This window comes from Cherax quadricarinatus, chromosome 37, assembly GCF_038502225.1.
Source record: "Cherax quadricarinatus isolate ZL_2023a chromosome 37, ASM3850222v1, whole genome shotgun sequence".
Classification (NCBI taxonomy): domain Eukaryota; kingdom Metazoa; phylum Arthropoda; class Malacostraca; order Decapoda; family Parastacidae; genus Cherax; species Cherax quadricarinatus.
This window is the reverse complement of record NC_091328.1, coordinates 3091258-3108377: the sequence shown is the minus strand read 5'-3', so window position 1 is coordinate 3108377 and position 17120 is coordinate 3091258. Positions and strand designations below refer to the sequence as shown.

The 17120-nt window shown below is 51.0% G+C and overlaps 1 long non-coding RNA gene across 2 annotated transcripts in view; it reads left to right on the top strand.

The window, feature by feature from the left end:
* LOC138853686 (uncharacterized) overlaps nucleotides 1–17120 on the top strand; it is a 307328-nt gene that overhangs the window by 284098 nt on the left and 6110 nt on the right. The gene's annotated exons all lie outside the window — the stretch shown is intronic.

The following is a 17120-nucleotide window of genomic DNA, read 5'->3' as shown; positions in this document are numbered from 1 at the left end:
TGTATGCTGGTGCTTCAGGTATGTGGGGGCTGTATGCTGGTGTTGCAGATGTGTGTGCGAAGTATGCTGCTGCTGCAGGTGTATGTGGGCTATATGTAGCTGCTGCAGGTGTGTGGGGGCTAAAAGCTGGTGCTGAATGTGTGTTTGGGTTGCATACTGGTGCTTCAGGTGTGTGTAGGATATATGCTGGTGTTTCAGGTGTGTGGAGGCTGTATGCTGTTGCTGCAGGTGTGTGGGAGCTGTAGCCTGGTGTTGCAGGTGTGTGGGGTCTGTATGCTGGTGCTGCAGGTGTGTTGAGGCTGTATGTTGGTGCTGCAGGTGTGTGGAGGCTGTATGCTGGTGCTTCAGGTGTGTGGGGGCTGTATGCTGGTGCTGCAGGTGTGTGGGGGCTATACGTATGCTGCTGCTACAGGTGTGTGGGAGCTGTATGCTGGTGCTGCAGGTGTGTGTGGGCTGTAAGCTGGTGCTGCAGGTGTGTGTGGGCTGTATGCTGATGCTGCAGGTGTGTGGTGGCTGTATGCTGGTGCTCCAGGTGTGTGGGGGCTGTTTGCTGGTGATACAGGGGTGAGGAGGCTGCATGCTGGTGCTTCAGGTATGTGGGGGCTGTATGCTGGTGCTGCAGATGTGTGTGCGAAGTATCCTGCTGCTGCAGGTGTGTGTGGGCTGTATGTTGCTGCTGCAGGTGTGTGGGGGCTGAATGCTGGTGCTGAATGTGTGTTTGGGTTGCATACTGGTGCTTCAGGTGTGTGTAGGATATATGCTGGTGTTTCAGGTGTGTGGGGGCTGTATGCTGTTGCTGCAGGTGTGTGGGAGCTGTAGCCTGGTGCTGCAGGTGTGTGGGGTCTGTATGCTGGTGCTGCAAGTGTGTTGAGGCTGTATGTTGGTGCTGCAGGTGTATGGAGGCTGTATGCTGGTGCTGCAGGTCTGTGGGGGCTGTATGTTGGTGCTGCAGGTGTATGGAGGCTGTATGCTGGTGCTGCAGGTCTGTGGGGGCTGTATGTTGGTGCTGCAGGTGTATGGAGGCTGTATGCTGGTGTTGCAAGTGTGTTGAGGCTGTATGTTGGTGCTGCAGGTGTATGGAGGCTGTATGCTGGTGCTGCAGGTCTGTGGGGGCTGTATGTTGGTGCTGCAGGTGTGTGGGAGCTGTATGCTGGTGCTGCAGGTGTGTGGGGGCTGTATACTTGTGCTGCAGGTGTGTGGGAGCTATATGCTGAAGCTGCAGATGAATGTGGGCTGTATGCCTGTGCTTCAGGTGTGTGGGGAATATATGCTGGTGCTTCAGGTGTGTGGGGGCTGTATGTTGGTGCTGCAGGTGTGTGGAAGCTGTATGCTGGTGCTGCAGGTGTCTGTGGGCTGTAAGCTGGTGCTGCAGGTGTGTGTGGGCTGCATGCTGGTGCTGGAGGTGTGTGGTGGCTGTATACTGGTGCTGCAGGTGTGTATGGGCTGTATGCTGGTGATACAGGGGTGAGGAGGCTGTATACTGGTGCTTCAGGTATGTGTGGGCTGTAAGCTGGTGCTGCAAATGTGTGTGCGAAGTATGCTGCTGGTGCAGGTGTGTGTGGGCTGTATGTTGCTGCTGCAGGTGTGTGGGGGCTGTATGCTGGTGCTGCATGTGTGTTTGGGTTGTATACTGGTGCTTCAGGTGTGGGCTATATGCTGGTGTTTCAGGTGTGTGGGGGCTGTATCCTAGTGCTGCAGGTTTGTGAGAGCTGTATCCTGGTGCTACAGATGTATGAGGGCTGTATGCTGGTGCTGCAGGTGTGTGGGGGCTGTATGTTGGTGCTGCAGGTGTGTGGAGGCTGTATACTGATACTTCAGATGTGTGGGGCTGTATGCTGGTGCTGCAGACGTGTGGAGGCTGTATGCTGGTGCTGCAGGTGTGTCAGATCTGCATGCTAATGTTGCAGCTCTGTGGGGGCTCTATGCTGGTGCTTCAGGTGTGTGGGGGCTATATGCTGGTGCTGCAGGTGTGTGGGAGCTGTATGCTGGTGCTGCAGGTGTGTGGGAGCTGTATGCTGGTGCTGCAGGTGTGTGGGAGCTGTATGCTGGTGCTGCAGGTGTGTGGGGGCTATATGCTGGTGCTGCAGGTGTGTGGGAGCTGTATGCTGGTGCTGCAGGTGTGCGGGAGCTGTATGCTGGTGCTGCAGGTGTGTGGGAGCTGTATGCTGGTGCTGCAGGTGTGTGGGGGCTATATGCTGGTGCTGCAGGTGTGTGGGAGCTGTATGCTGGTGCTGCAGGTGTGTGGAGGCTGTATGCTGGTGCTGCAGGTGTGTGGGAGCTGTATGCTGGTGCTGCAGGTGTGTGTGGGCTGTATGCTGGTGCTGCAGGTGTGTGGGGGCTGTATGCTGGTGCTGCAGGTGTGTGGGGGCTGTAAGCTGGTGCTGCAGGTGTGTGTGGGCTGCATGCTGGTGCTGGAGGTGTGTGGTGGCTGTATACTGGTGCTGCAGGTGTGTATGGGCTGTATGCTGGTGATACAGGGGTGAGGAGGCTGTATACTGGTGCTTCAGGTATGTGTGGGCTGTAAGCTGGTGCTGCAAATGTGTGTGCGAAGTATGCTGCTGGTGCAGGTGTGTGTGGGCTGTATGTTGCTGCTGCAGGTGTGTGGGGGCTGTATGCTGGTGCTGCATGTGTGTTTGGGTTGTATACTGGTGCTTCAGGTGTGGGCTATATGCTGGTGTTTCAGGTGTGTGGGGGCTGTATCCTAGTGCTGCAGGTTTGTGAGAGCTGTATCCTGGTGCTACAGATGTATGAGGGCTGTATGCTGGTGCTGCAGGTGTGTGGGGGCTGTATGTTGGTGCTGCAGGTGTGTGGAGGCTGTATACTGATACTTCAGATGTGTGGGGCTGTATGCTGGTGCTGCAGACGTGTGGAGGCTGTATGCTGGTGCTGCAGGTGTGTCAGATCTGCATGCTAATGTTGCAGCTCTGTGGGGGCTCTATGCTGGTGCTTCAGGTGTGTGGGGGCTATATGCTGGTGCTGCAGGTGTGTGGGAGCTGTATGCTGGTGCTGCAGGTGTGTGGGAGCTGTATGCTGGTGCTGCAGGTGTGTGGGAGCTGTATGCTGGTGCTGCAGGTGTGTGGGGGCTATATGCTGGTGCTGCAGGTGTGTGGGAGCTGTATGCTGGTGCTGCAGGTGTGCGGGAGCTGTATGCTGGTGCTGCAGGTGTGTGGGAGCTGTATGCTGGTGCTGCAGGTGTGTGGGGGCTATATGCTGGTGCTGCAGGTGTGTGGGAGCTGTATGCTGGTGCTGCAGGTGTGTGGAGGCTGTATGCTGGTGCTGCAGGTGTGTGGGAGCTGTATGCTGGTGCTGCAGGTGTGTGTGGGCTGTATGCTGGTGCTGCAGGTGTGTGGGGGCTGTATGCTGGTGCTGCAGGTGTGTGGGGGCTGTTTGCTGGTGCTGCTGGGGTGTGTGAGCTGTACTCTGGTGCTGCAGGTGTGTTGGGGCTGTATGCTGGTGCTGCAGGTGTGTGGGGGCTGTATACTGGTGCTGCAGGTGTGTGCGGGCTGTATACTGGTGCTGCAGGTGTGTGCGGGCTGTATGCTGGTGGTACAGGGGTGAGGAGGCTGTATGCTCATGCTGCAGATGTTTGTGTGAAGTATGCTACTGCTGCAGGAGTGTGTGGGCAGTATGTTGCTGTTGCAGGTGTGTAGGGGCTGTATGCAGGTGCTGCATGTGTGTTTGGGTTGTATGCTGCTTCTTCAGGTGTGTGGGGGTTGTATGCTGGTGCTTCAGGTGTGTAAGGGTTATGCGAGCTGCAAGTGAGTGAGAGCTGTATGTTGGTATTGCAGGTGTGTGGGGGCAGTATTCTGGTGCAGGACGTGCGTGTGGGCTGTAAGCTGGTCCGGCAGGTGTGTGGGGGCTATATGCTGGTGCTGCAGGTGTGTGGGAGCTGTATGCTGGTGCTGCAGGTGTGTGTGGGCTGTATGCTGGTGCTGCAGGTGTGTGGGGGCTGTATGCTGGTGCTGCAGGTGTGTGGGGGCTGTAAGCTGGTGCTGCAGGTGTGTGTGGGCTGCATGCTGGTGCTGGAGGTGTGTGGTGGCTGTATACTGGTGCTGCAGGTGTGTATGGGCTGTATGCTGGTGATACAGGGGTGAGGAGGCTGTATACTGGTGCTTCAGGTATGTGTGGGCTGTAAGCTGGTGCTGCAAATGTGTGTGCGAAGTATGCTGCTGGTGCAGGTGTGTGTGGGCTGTATGTTGCTGCTGCAGGTGTGTGGGGGCTGTATGCTGGTGCTGCATGTGTGTTTGGGTTGTATACTGGTGCTTCAGGTGTGGGCTATATGCTGGTGTTTCAGGTGTGTGGGGGCTGTATCCTAGTGCTGCAGGTTTGTGAGAGCTGTATCCTGGTGCTACAGATGTATGAGGGCTGTATGCTGGTGCTGCAGGTGTGTGGGGGCTGTATGTTGGTGCTGCAGGTGTGTGGAGGCTGTATACTGATACTTCAGATGTGTGGGGCTGTATGCTGGTGCTGCAGACGTGTGGAGGCTGTATGCTGGTGCTGCAGGTGTGTCAGATCTGCATGCTAATGTTGCAGCTCTGTGGGGGCTCTATGCTGGTGCTTCAGGTGTGTGGGGGCTATATGCTGGTGCTGCAGGTGTGTGGGAGCTGTATGCTGGTGCTGCAGGTGTGTGGGAGCTGTATGCTGGTGCTGCAGGTGTGTGGGAGCTGTATGCTGGTGCTGCAGGTGTGTGGGGGCTATATGCTGGTGCTGCAGGTGTGTGGGAGCTGTATGCTGGTGCTGCAGGTGTGCGGGAGCTGTATGCTGGTGCTGCAGGTGTGTGGGAGCTGTATGCTGGTGCTGCAGGTGTGTGGGGGCTATATGCTGGTGCTGCAGGTGTGTGGGAGCTGTATGCTGGTGCTGCAGGTGTGTGGAGGCTGTATGCTGGTGCTGCAGGTGTGTGGGAGCTGTATGCTGGTGCTGCAGGTGTGTGTGGGCTGTATGCTGGTGCTGCAGGTGTGTGGGGGCTGTATGCTGGTGCTGCAGGTGTGTGGGGGCTGTTTGCTGGTGCTGCTGGGGTGTGTGAGCTGTACTCTGGTGCTGCAGGTGTGTTGGGGCTGTATGCTGGTGCTGCAGGTGTGTGGGGGCTGTATACTGGTGCTGCAGGTGTGTGCGGGCTGTATACTGGTGCTGCAGGTGTGTGCGGGCTGTATGCTGGTGGTACAGGGGTGAGGAGGCTGTATGCTCATGCTGCAGATGTTTGTGTGAAGTATGCTACTGCTGCAGGAGTGTGTGGGCAGTATGTTGCTGTTGCAGGTGTGTAGGGGCTGTATGCAGGTGCTGCATGTGTGTTTGGGTTGTATGCTGCTTCTTCAGGTGTGTGGGGGTTGTATGCTGGTGCTTCAGGTGTGTAAGGGTTATGCGAGCTGCAAGTGAGTGAGAGCTGTATGTTGGTATTGCAGGTGTGTGGGGGCAGTATTCTGGTGCAGGACGTGCGTGTGGGCTGTAAGCTGGTCCGGCAGGTGTGTGTGGACTGTATGCTGATGCTGCAGGTGTGTGGGCTGTATGCTGGGGGCTGCTTGTGCGTGTGGGCTGTATGCTGGTACTGCGGGTGTGTGGAGGCTGTATGCTGGTGCTTCATGTGTGTGTGGGCTAGATGCTGGTTCTGCAGGTATGTGGGGGCTCCATGATGGTGTTGCAGATGTGTGTGGTCTGTATGCTAGTGGTGCAGGTGTGTGGGGGCTGTATGTTAGTGTTGCAGGTGTGTGGGGGCTGTATGCTGGTGCTGCATGTGTGCGGGGGCTGTATGCTGGTGCTGCAGGTGTGTGGGGGCTGTATGCTGGTGCTGCAGGTGTGTGGGGACTGTGCGCTGATGCTACAGGTGTGTGGGAGCATTATGCTGTTGCTACAGGTGTGCGGAGGCAGCATGCCGGTGTTGCAGCTGTGTGTGGGCTGTATGCTGGTGCTGCAGGTGTGTGGGGGCTGTATACTGATGCTGCAGGTGCGTTGGGGCTGTATACTGGTGCAGCAACTGTGTGTGGTGGCTGTTTGCTGGTGCTGCTGGGGTGTGTGGGCTGTATTCTGGTGCTACAGGTGTGTTGGGTCTGTATACTGGTGCTGCAACTATGTGTGGGGGCTGTATGCAGGTGCTTCAGGTGTGTATGGGCTGTATGCTGGTGCTGCAGGTGGGCGTGGGCTGTATGCTGGTGCTGCAGGTGTGTGTGGGCTGTATGCTAGTGCTGCAGGTGTGTGTGAACTGTATGCTGATGCTGCAGGTGTGTGGACTGTTTACTGGTGCTGCAGGTGTGAGTGGGCTGTATACTGGTGCTGCAGGTGTTTCGGGGCTGTATACTGGTGCTGCAGGTGTGTGTGTGGGCTGTATGCTGGTGCTGCAAGTGTTTGGGGGCTGTATACTGATGCTGCAGGTGTGCGTGGGCTGTATACTGGTGCTGCAGGTGTTTGGGGGCTGTATACTGGTGCTGCAGGTGTGTGTGTGGGCTGTATGCTGGTGCTGCAGGTGTGTGTTGGCTGCATACTGGTACTGCAGTTGTATGTGGGCTGTATGCTCATGCTTCAGATGTGTGGGGGCTGTATGCTGGTGCAGCAGGTGTTTAGGTTGTATGATGGTGCTGCAGGTGTGTGTGGACTGCATGCTGGTGCTGCAGGTGTGTGTGGGGTGTATGCTGATGCTGCAAGTATGTGTGTTCTGTATGCTGGTGCTGCAGATGTGTGGCGGCTGTATGCTAGTGCTGCAAGTGTGTGGAGGATATATGCCGATGCTGTAGGTGAGTCCGGGCTGTTTACTGGTGTTGCAGATGTGTGGGGACTGTATACTGGTGCTGCAGGTGTGTTGGGGCTGTATGCTGGTGCTGCAGGTGTTTGTGGGCTGTATGCTGGTGCTGCAGATGTGTGTGGGCTGTATGCTGGTGCTGCAGGTGTGTGGACTGTATGTTGATGCTCCAGGTGTGTGCGCTGTATGCGGGTGCTGCAGGTGTGTGTGGGCTGTATACTGGTGCTGCAGGTGTGTGGGGGCTGTATACTGGTGCTTCGGGTGTGTGCGGGCTGTATACTGTTGCTTCAGGTGTGTTTGGGGTGAATGCTGCTGCTGCAGGTGTGGGGGCTGTATACTGATGCTTCAGGTGTGTGTGGTTTTTATACTGGTGCTGCAGGTGTGTTGGGGCTGTATCCTGGTGCTGCAGGTGGGTGGGGGCTGTATACTGGTGCTTCGGGTGTGTGGGGGCTGTATACTGTTGCTGCAAGTGTGTGTGGTTTTTATACTGATGCTGCAGGTGTGTTGGGGCTGTATCCTGGTGCTGCAGGTGTGTGGGGGCTGTATCCTTGTGCTGCAGGTGTGGGGACTGTATACTGATGGTGCAGGTGCGTGTGGGGGCTATATACTGGTCCTGCAGTTGTGTGTGGGCTGTGCACTGGTGCTTCAGTTGTGTGTGGGCTGTGTACTGGTGCTGCAGGTGTGTGTGGGCTGTATACTGGTGCTGCAGGTGAGTGGGGCTATATACTAATGCTGCAGGTGTGTGGGGGCTGTATCCTGGTGGTGCAGCTGTGTGTTGGCTGCATGCTGGTATTTCAGGTGTGTGGGAGCTGTATGCTGGTGCTGCAGTTGTGTGGGGGCTGTATGCTGGTGCTGCAGCTGTGTGGGGGCTGTATGCATGTGCTGCAGGTGCGTTGGAGCTGTATGCTGGTGCTGCAGCTGTGTGGGGGCTGTATGCATGTGCTGCTGGTGTGTGGGATCTGCATGCTGGTACTGCAGATGTTTGGGGGCTGTATGTTTGTGCTGCAGGTGTGTGGGAGCTGCATGCTGGTGCTGCAGGTGTGTGGGGACTGTATGTTGTTGCTGCACGTGTGTGGGGGCTGTATGTTGGTGCTGCAGGTGTGTGGGGGCTATATGCTGCTGCTGCAGGAGTGTGGGGGCTGTATGTTGGTGCTGTAGGTGTGTGGGGGCTGCATGCTGCAGGTGTGTGGGAACTGCATGCTGGTACTGCAGCTGTGTGTGGGCTGTATGCTGGTGTTTCAGGTGTGTGGGAGCTGTATGCTGGTGCTGCAAGTGTGCGGGGGCTACGGTAGTGCTGCAGGTGTGTGGGAGCTGTATGCTGGTGCTACAGGTGTGTGGGAGCTGTATGCTGGAGCTGCAGGTATGTGGGGGCTGTATGTTGTTGCTGCAGGTGTGTGTAAGCTGTATGCTGGAGCTGCAGGCATATGCGGACTGTATGCTGGTGCTGTAGGTGTGTGTGGGCTGTATGCTGATGCTGCAGGTGTGTGGGCTGAATGTTTTTGCTGCTGGTGTGTGGGGGCTGTATGCTGGTGCTGCAGGTGTGTGTGGGCGGTTTGCTGGTGCTGCAGGTGTGTGAGGGCTGTATGCTGATGCTGCAGGTGTGTGGGCTGTATGCTGGTGCTGCTGGGGTGTGTGGGCTGTATGCTGGTACTGCAGGTGTGTTGGTGCTGTATACTGGTGCTGCAACTGTGTGTGGGACCTGTATGCTGGTGCTGCAAGTGTGTGCGGGCTATATGCTGGTGCTGCAGGTGTGTGGGGGCTGCATGCTGTGCTGCAATTGTATGGAGGATATATGCCGATGATGCAGGTGTCTATGGGCTGTATACTTGTGCTGCAGGTGTGTGGGGGCTGTATACTAGTGCTGCAGGTGTGACCTGTATACTGGTGCCGTAGATGTGTGGGTTGTATACCGGTGCTGCAGGTGTGTGGGGGCTGTATACTGGTGCTTCAGGTGTTAGAAGGCTGTATGCTGGTGCTGCAGGTGTGTAGATGCTGAATGCTGGTGCTTCAGGTGTGCGGGGGTTGTATGCTGATGCTGCAGGTGTGTGGGGGTGTATGCTGGTGCTGCAGGTGCGTTTGGGCTGTATGCTGGTGCTTCAGGTGTGTGGGGGCTGTATGCTGGTGCTGCAGGTGTGTGAGGGCTGTATGCTGGTGTGGGGGGCTGTATGCTGGTGCTTCAGGTGTGTATGGGCTGTATGCTAGTGCCGCAGGTGTGGGCTGTATTATGGTGCTGCAGGTGTGTGCGGTTTGTATACTGGTGCTGCAGGTGCGTTGGGACTATATGCTTATGCTGCAGGTGTGTGGGGCTGTATACCAATGCTGCAGTGTGGGGGCAGTATACTGGTGCTGCAGGTGTGTGGGGGCTGTGTACTGGTGCTGCAGGTGTGTGTGTACTGTATACTGGTGCTGCAGGTGTGTTCGGGCTGTATACTGGTGATATCCGTCCTGTCATTTTTCTAGCAGATGCGATTGATACAATGTTATGGTCCTTGAAGGTGAGATCCTCCGACATGATCACTCCCAGGTCTTTGATGTTAGTTTTTCGCTCTGTTGTGTGGCTGGAATTTGTTTTATACTCTGAAGTATTCAATGTGGACTGAATACTGATGCTGCAAGTGTGTGGGGGCTGTATGTTTTTGCTGCAGGTGTGTGTGGACTATATGCTGGTGCTGCAGGTGAGTGTGGGCTGTATTCCAGTGCTGCAGGTGTGACCTGTATACTGGTGCCGTAGATGTGTGGGTTGTATACCGGTGCTGCAGGTGTGTGGGGGCTGTATACTGGTGATTCAGGTGTTAGAAGGCTGTATGCTGGTGCTGCAGGTGTGTAGATGCTGAATGCTGGTGCTTCAGGTGTGTGGGGGTTGCATGCTGATGCTGCAGGTGTGTGGGGGTGTATGCTGGTGCTGCAGGTGCGTTTGGGCTGTATGCTGGTGCTTCAGGTGTGTGGGGGCTGTATGCTGGTGCTGCAGGTGTGTGTGGGCTGTATGGTAGTGCTGTAGGTGTGTGGACTGTATGCTGATGCTGCAGGTGTGTGGGGTGTATGCTAGTGCCGCACTTGTGATTTGTATTCTGGTGCTGGAGGTGTGTGTGGGCTGTAAACTGGTGCTGCAGGTGTGTGGAGGCTGTATACTGGTGCTGCAGGTGTGTGGGGGCTGTATACTGGTGCTGCAGGTGTGTGTGGGCTGTAAACTGGTACTGCAGTTGTGTGTGGGCTGTATGCTGGTGCTTCAGATGTGTGGGGGCTGTATGCTGGTGCTGCAGGTGTGTGTGGACTGCGTGCTGTTGCTGCAGGTGTGTGTGGGGTGTATGCTGATGCTGCAAGTGTGTGTGTTCTGTATGCTTGTGCTGCTGGTGTTTGGGGGCTGTTTACTGGTACTGCAGGTGTCTGTGGGCTGTATGCTGGTGCTGCAGGTGTGTAGGCTGTATGCTGGTGCTGCAGGTGTGGAGGATATATGCCGATGCTGAGTGCGGGCAGTTTACTGGTGCTGCAGGTGTGTAGGCTGTATGCTGGTGCTGCAGGTGTGTGTGGACTGCATGCTGTTGCTGCAGGTGTGTGTAGGGTGTATGCTGATGCTGCAAGTGTGTGTTCTGTATGCTTGTGCTGCTGGTGTTTGGGGGCTGTATACTGGTACTGCAGGTGTCTGTGGGCAGTATGCTAGTGCTGCAAGTGTGTGTGGGCTGTGTGCTGCAGGTGTGTGGACTGTATGCTGATGCTCCAGGTGTGTGCACTGTACGCTAGTGCCGCATTTGTGATCTGCATTCTGGTGCTGGAGGCGTGTGTGGGCTGTATAATGGTGCTGCAGGTGTGTGGGGGCTGTAAATGGTGCTGCAGGTGTGTGTGGGCTGTATGCTGGTGCTGCAGGTGTTTGTGGGCTGTATGCTGGTGCTGCAGATGTGTGTGGGCTGTGTGCTGGTGCTGCAGGTGTGTGTACTGTATGCTGATGCTCCAGGTGTCTGCACTGTATGCGGGTGCTGCAGGTGTGTATGGGCTGTATAATGGTGCTGCAGGTGTGTGGGGGCTGTATACTGGTGCTTCAGGTGTGTGGGGGCTGTATACTGTTGCTGCAGGTGTGTGTGGAGTGAATGCTGCTGCTGCAGGTGTGGGGGCTGTATACTGATGCTGCAGGTGTCTGGTTTGTATACTGGTGCTGCAGGTGTATTGAGGCTGTATCCTGGTGCTGCAGGTGTGTGGGGACTGTATCCTGGTGCTGTGGGTGTGTGGGGGCTGTATACTGATGGTGCAGGTGTGTGTGGGGGCTGTATACTGATGGTGCAGGTGTGTGGGGGCTGTATACTGATGGTGCAGGTGTGTGTGGGGGCTGTATACTGGTGCTGCATTTGTGTGTGGGCTGTGTACTGGTGCTGCAAGTGTGTGTGGGGGCTGTATACTGGTGCTGCAAGTGTGTGTGGGCTGTATACTGGTGCTGCAGGTGTGTGGGGCTGTATACTAATGCTGCAGGTTTGTGGGAGCTGTATACTGGTGCTGCAGGTATGGGGGCTATATACTGGTGCTGCAGGTGTGTGGGGGCTGTGTACTAGTGCTGCAGGTATGGGGGCCATATACTGGTGCTGCAGGTGTGTGGGGGCTGTGTACTAGTGCTGCAGGTATGGGGGCCATATACTGGTGCTGCAGGTGTGTGGGGGCTGTGTACTAGTGCTGCAGGTATGGGGGCCATATACTGGTGCTGCAGGTGTGTGGGGGCTGTGTACTAGTGCTGCAGGTATGGGGGTCATATACTGGTGCTGCAGGTGTGTGGGACTGTATTCTGGTGCAGAAGGTAAAAGATTACACAAACATATGCCATATGTATTAAGTTTTCTTGGTCAAAATGTTGAAGTGAGTTCTTAGGTTTGGTAGCTTCACGTGTGTTGCTTCTGTTGTGCACAGATGTGTGCCTCTGGCAGGAAGTTTGTTATTATGTTAACCCTTAACTAAACAAGATGGCTGTAGTAGGTCATTTTGACTCTCAATAAATATTATTCTATTCTGTATGCTAAACCCATATGGGTTATACAGTGCTGTGGGTTGGGGTTTCGAATGGCAGGGGCTAGTAGAGGTGGGATGAGGGTCAGTGGAAGTTTAAAATTGGTCATAGTTGGTGCAATAGGTTAGGTTCCATTAAAAAAGTTAGCGAGTCTGCATTAAAGAAGGGACTTTCAGTAAGATCAGTTTCTGTTAGGGCATTGTAATGTCAGTAGTGAATCCTGTGGATTCACTGATAGATAGGACAATGTATTTAGATAGGGTGAATTGACAGTGTGGCCTGGCAGTGCTAGCAGAGAGGTACCGGGCATTTCTCCACTTGGAATCCATATGTATATCAAGTGTCTTGATTCATAATTGTGAGAATGTAGTTTCCCAAACTCATCAGCAATAGGAAGATGGTCAGGATTTGTTTGTAACTCTTTAACCAGCATTGCTGCCAGCCAATTTATAGATATTGAAGGGCCATACTAGCTGTATGGCTCTTGTGAGTTTAGTGCTTAGTTTTGATTATAATTATGTGCCTACTACAAATGACACATAACCAAAGTTTGTATATGATAGATGACGAGATGAAGGGGAGATAAATTTCTGGATAGCCTGCAATGCACTTCAGTAGTTAGAAACAAGGAATACTATAATGAGGTGGCAGTTCTGTATGACCCTTGTGGATTTAGTGCTTAGTTTTGATTATAATAATATTGTGATGATGTGGATATGGCCACAACATGTGTAACAACAGAGAACTGGATACAACTCTGCTGTGAAAATGCTGGGTGACTATTTAGAACCATCAGTGTAGATGGCTAAATCATGAGATTCACTCTGAAAGTATTCAATAAAGAGTGTGCATATGTGAGAGGCAAAGGAGTTTTTGAGAACGAAAGTGGGGAAGAGCAAACATGAATCATCAAAACTTCCCAAGGTGTCCTGTAGCTCGATTACTAGTGCACTCAGTTCTCACACTGAGGTCCAGGGATGGATCCCCAGCACGGGTGGAAACATTAGGATGTGTTTCCTTAAGACACCTGCTGTCCATGTCCACCTATCAGTAAAATAGATACATGTGTGTTAATCGACTGGTGTGGGCTGCATCCTGGGACAAAACTGATTTAATTTGACTTAAAAAATTGCAGTAACACAACTGCAAACGAACCAGGGTATGGGTGGGGTTCAGACCCATGGCAGATTCATCTGTAAAAAGTTGCATTTGTGGTCACAGTGGTGGCCTATGCTAACCTCCCTATGGTGTATACATATACCTAGTTGGATGAATCTTATTGTAGCCAGCTGGCCCAGTGGGTTACTCACTGGCCTGGAGTTTTACAACTCACTTGCCATGAGTTCGAGCCCCACTTGTACTGTGGTTTGACCTAATATGCCCAAAATGCTCTGCATAACAAGGGGCTTTCTATACAGTAGTATGTCACTGATGTCAGACAGTTATGGAAGGGGACAAAATAGAGGAAACAATGGGTATCTTGTGAGGATTGTAAAGACAGGATGTTTGTATTCATATACACACACGTGTCAGGAAATGATCGAAAATCCCTTGATATGAAAGTAAACCTTGATGATGAATGGGATTAAGTTTAGAAAGAGTAGTAGAGGAAAGGCTGTAGTCTAATTTAGACAAGATTATGACAATGTAGGCAAGGAGGAATTGCTTTATCAGCTCCCCAAGAAAGATGAGCAACAGTTTTAAGTAGGTTCAGTCGACTCTGGCTGTATGACCCTTGTGGGTTTAGTGCTTAGTTATGATCACAATAATAATAATAATCAGTTGACTTTGACAGGTGGCTTTTAGGTATGATGTGTGATGCTGGACTCTGGTTCAGTCCTGATTAGGACAAAATGTATGGGCAGGTTCCCTAACACATGCTGCCCCTGTTTAGTTAGTAGTAGATAAGCAGAAGTTAGTCAGGTACTGTACTTAGAGAAATGACCTAAGGATACCAATGGAAATGTCACACCACTTGACTTTCTTGAGTTATCCTGAGTTATTAACACTTACAGGATAATAATCCACAGTTTTCTTCCAGGTCCTTCAATATTTCAAGTTTTTCCTCCTATACTCTGCCTTAGGTCTTTTTCCTTCCCTGAACTGTATGATCTTGCACTTCCTGGGGATGAAGTCCAGTAGACACTTGTTCGATCACCTTTGTACTCCGTGCAAGTATATACAGTATATCTATGGTAGAATATACAGACAAGTTAACAAGATATAATGTGCATTTGACATTTCATTAAGAGGACACTTCATCCACTAGGGACATTAGCAATTTTCAGAGATGGTTATTATTTCCTTTTAATACTCTGCCTTTCTCCAACTGAGGTTGGGTGACCTGACGAAGCAAACACCTTTACTGTCGGTCATTGTCTTGCCAGTTCAGATGTCCCTCCAAACTGTAACATCCCCACCCCGTCTTTCAGAGTGCAGGCACTGTACTTCCCACCTTCATGTACTGTACTGTATATAAAAAAAGAGAGATGTGAAGTATAGAAATGGGCAGATAATTTCACCCACAGTGATTCTGGATTGTCAGGATAATCTGACACTCCCTCCTCAACAAGCAACAGATATTTTACACAAATGTAAAGAAATCAGAAAGGTGATCAATAAGAGGATCCTCACTGTTCACAGTTGACAGAACATTCTAGAGCAAATGTGAATTTACTAGGCAAAAATAGCTAAATTTGCTGATGAATAGTACTGAAATCTAAGCGTATTACAATAAACCATCATCACAAAAATCAGTTATCCTATAGACATCAATTATTATTATTCTTATAATAATTTCCATAGGCCAATTGATTTTAGTGTGAATGATTCATTGTATACTATTCAGCACTGTTACCCTAAGCTTCAGCACTTAAGGATAAAGTCCAGATATTTTGGTGTCCAGTTAATTTTGCTCAACTAAGACTGTTTCTGTAGATTGTGATTATCGAAACTAAGCACTAAACCCAAAGGGTCATACAGCACTGTGTAGATTGTGAAAAACAAGAATCCTTTCAATGATCACTCTTCTGATTTCTTCACATTCGTCTAAAATTTCTGTTTTTCAGAGAAGATTATCAGTTTATCATGAGAGGCCATCATCACTTTTGCATTTGTTAGAGAGCATGCCAACTTTGTATCAGATGTCTTCCTCCAACTCCCTGACATGCTTGCTGTGTTCGTCTTCTCTTAGTCTCACTTTTTTTACTGACTTTCTCTGGTTGCTGTATAACCTGCATATAACCCTTATGGGTCATATATAGGTTATACAATGTCAATTTGTAACCCCAGATTTATAACTAATGTTCTTCCACCTCTTCCTCAATTGCTGTTTCTTTCACTTTTGATGTGCAATGCTCTATTACATTTAGGGGTTTAGCATGTTCTGAAAATAAATTAATCTGGTGCAAATTCCTATCATAGTCTTAGTAAAATGCAGATATAAAATGTTATGCTTAATCACAGACCAATTCAAATTGAATAGCCAGCACAGGTATAAGAAAGAATGGTAAAGTAGATCACAGATTATTAAAGAACATTCCCCTTAAGAGAGGGTCCTTGATGCTGGTGAAGGGCTGTTGATCTAGAGAATTGGATCATGCTCCAGTATCCTGAATTAAGCCTGAATGCCTTCCATCTTTCCCCAAAGGTAGTGAAAAATCCCTACAGGCTTAATGCTCCTCATAATAATTAAAAAACAGATTGATAGTGTGAAAGTATCAGGATAAGTGGTGATTATGAACATTGTGTCCCAAGGATCAGGACTGTTCCTGATCCAGGTAAAGGCCCTTACAGAGGAAATTAATAAGCTATTGAGAGAAATGTGACTTCTCCAGGAAAGTGTGTTGATGCTGGTAAGGGGCTCTTGATCCAAATAACTGTACTTATCCTCCCCTTCCCTGTATAGTGGAACCTCGGCTTTCAAACGCCCCACCACACGAATTTTTCAGGATACAAACCGTCGTTTGGTCAAGAGACAGTATTTGCGTACAATCAGCAAGAAGCTCAGGAAGCGATTAGAAACTATGAAAAAAAGCTAGAGAAACGAAGAAGGAAGCAGCACAGTGGGGCAGCATGCCGCCGCCGCCACCACCACTGTGGCCACAGTGATCATGTCTTCACCTATATATACATCTGTCTTGACCACACCTGTGGTTACATATGTGACAACCTCACCACTAATCATAAATAACTTTTTGATTATAATAATAATAATCATAAACACAAGCTAGGTGTGGGGCTATGGACTGGGAAGATACTAGAGTGGGAGAGTAAACGGCGGATGCTTTCTGCCGCTGCCGCCTTCACTTGCCATATTATGGCCTATTTTATTCATTCTAGAGTATATATCATGTTTCTATGTTATTAATATTGTTTATGTCATATTAGATGAATTGTGATAGATAACTAAGCCGCAGAGTTGACATTAGCATTATTTTGTCATGCCTCCCGAGAGGCTGGAATGAATTAATTGCATTTCAATTAATTTAAATGAGGAAAACTGACTCAGGATACAAACAAGGTCAAGGAACAGATTAAATTCGTTAGCCGAGGTTCCACTGTATTTACCCAGATTCCCTCTCATTCCCAGTGTGTTGTATGACCCCTAAGGGTTCAGTGCTCCTCTGAAATGTAATAATAATTATAATGAGTGGACGAAATAGACCTGTGGGGGGTCACACAACGCATTGGGAATGAGAGGCAATCATGTTAGATCCACGGAAGGAGAGGACAAGTTCAATTCCTTGGAGCAAGAGCCCTTCATCAGCATCAAGGAACTTCCTTCGAGGGGTTCAAGGGTAGAACAGATCTACTTCCTTGAGTTAAGAGCCCCCACACTGATGGCAGCAGCAGCAGGGTACCTCTTTTGAAATGTACAGAAATCAGTTGCCTTGTGACACTTTGTCATCTTACAGAATTCTCTCTCAAATTAGATTACTACATAAGGCAATTATACATCAGGAAAAATACTAGTAACAAAAAAATGCACAATACTGTGACTGGAACAATGCATACAGAGGAGAGGAGCTTACGATGACGTTTCGGTCCAACTTCAATCATTTACAAAGGCACATTAACAGAAAGGAGAAGGAGGGAGTATATATAGGCCAGCAGACAAGGACAGGATAAGAGAGGTGGTAGTAGTAGTGGAGTCAGTCAAATACTAAGAAAGAGGAGCACTGCAAGGAAGCTAGGGGTCCACAGAGGGTAGGAGTGGGTCCCTAGCTCCCTTGCAGTGCTCCTTTTTCTTAGTATTTGACTGACTCCACTACTACTACCTCTCTTGTCCTGTCCCTGTCTGCCGGCCTATATATACTCCCTCCTTTCCTTTCTGTTAATGTGGCTTTGTAAATGGTCCAAGTCAGACCGAAATGTCATCATAAGCTCCTCTCTTCTATGTGCGGGTTA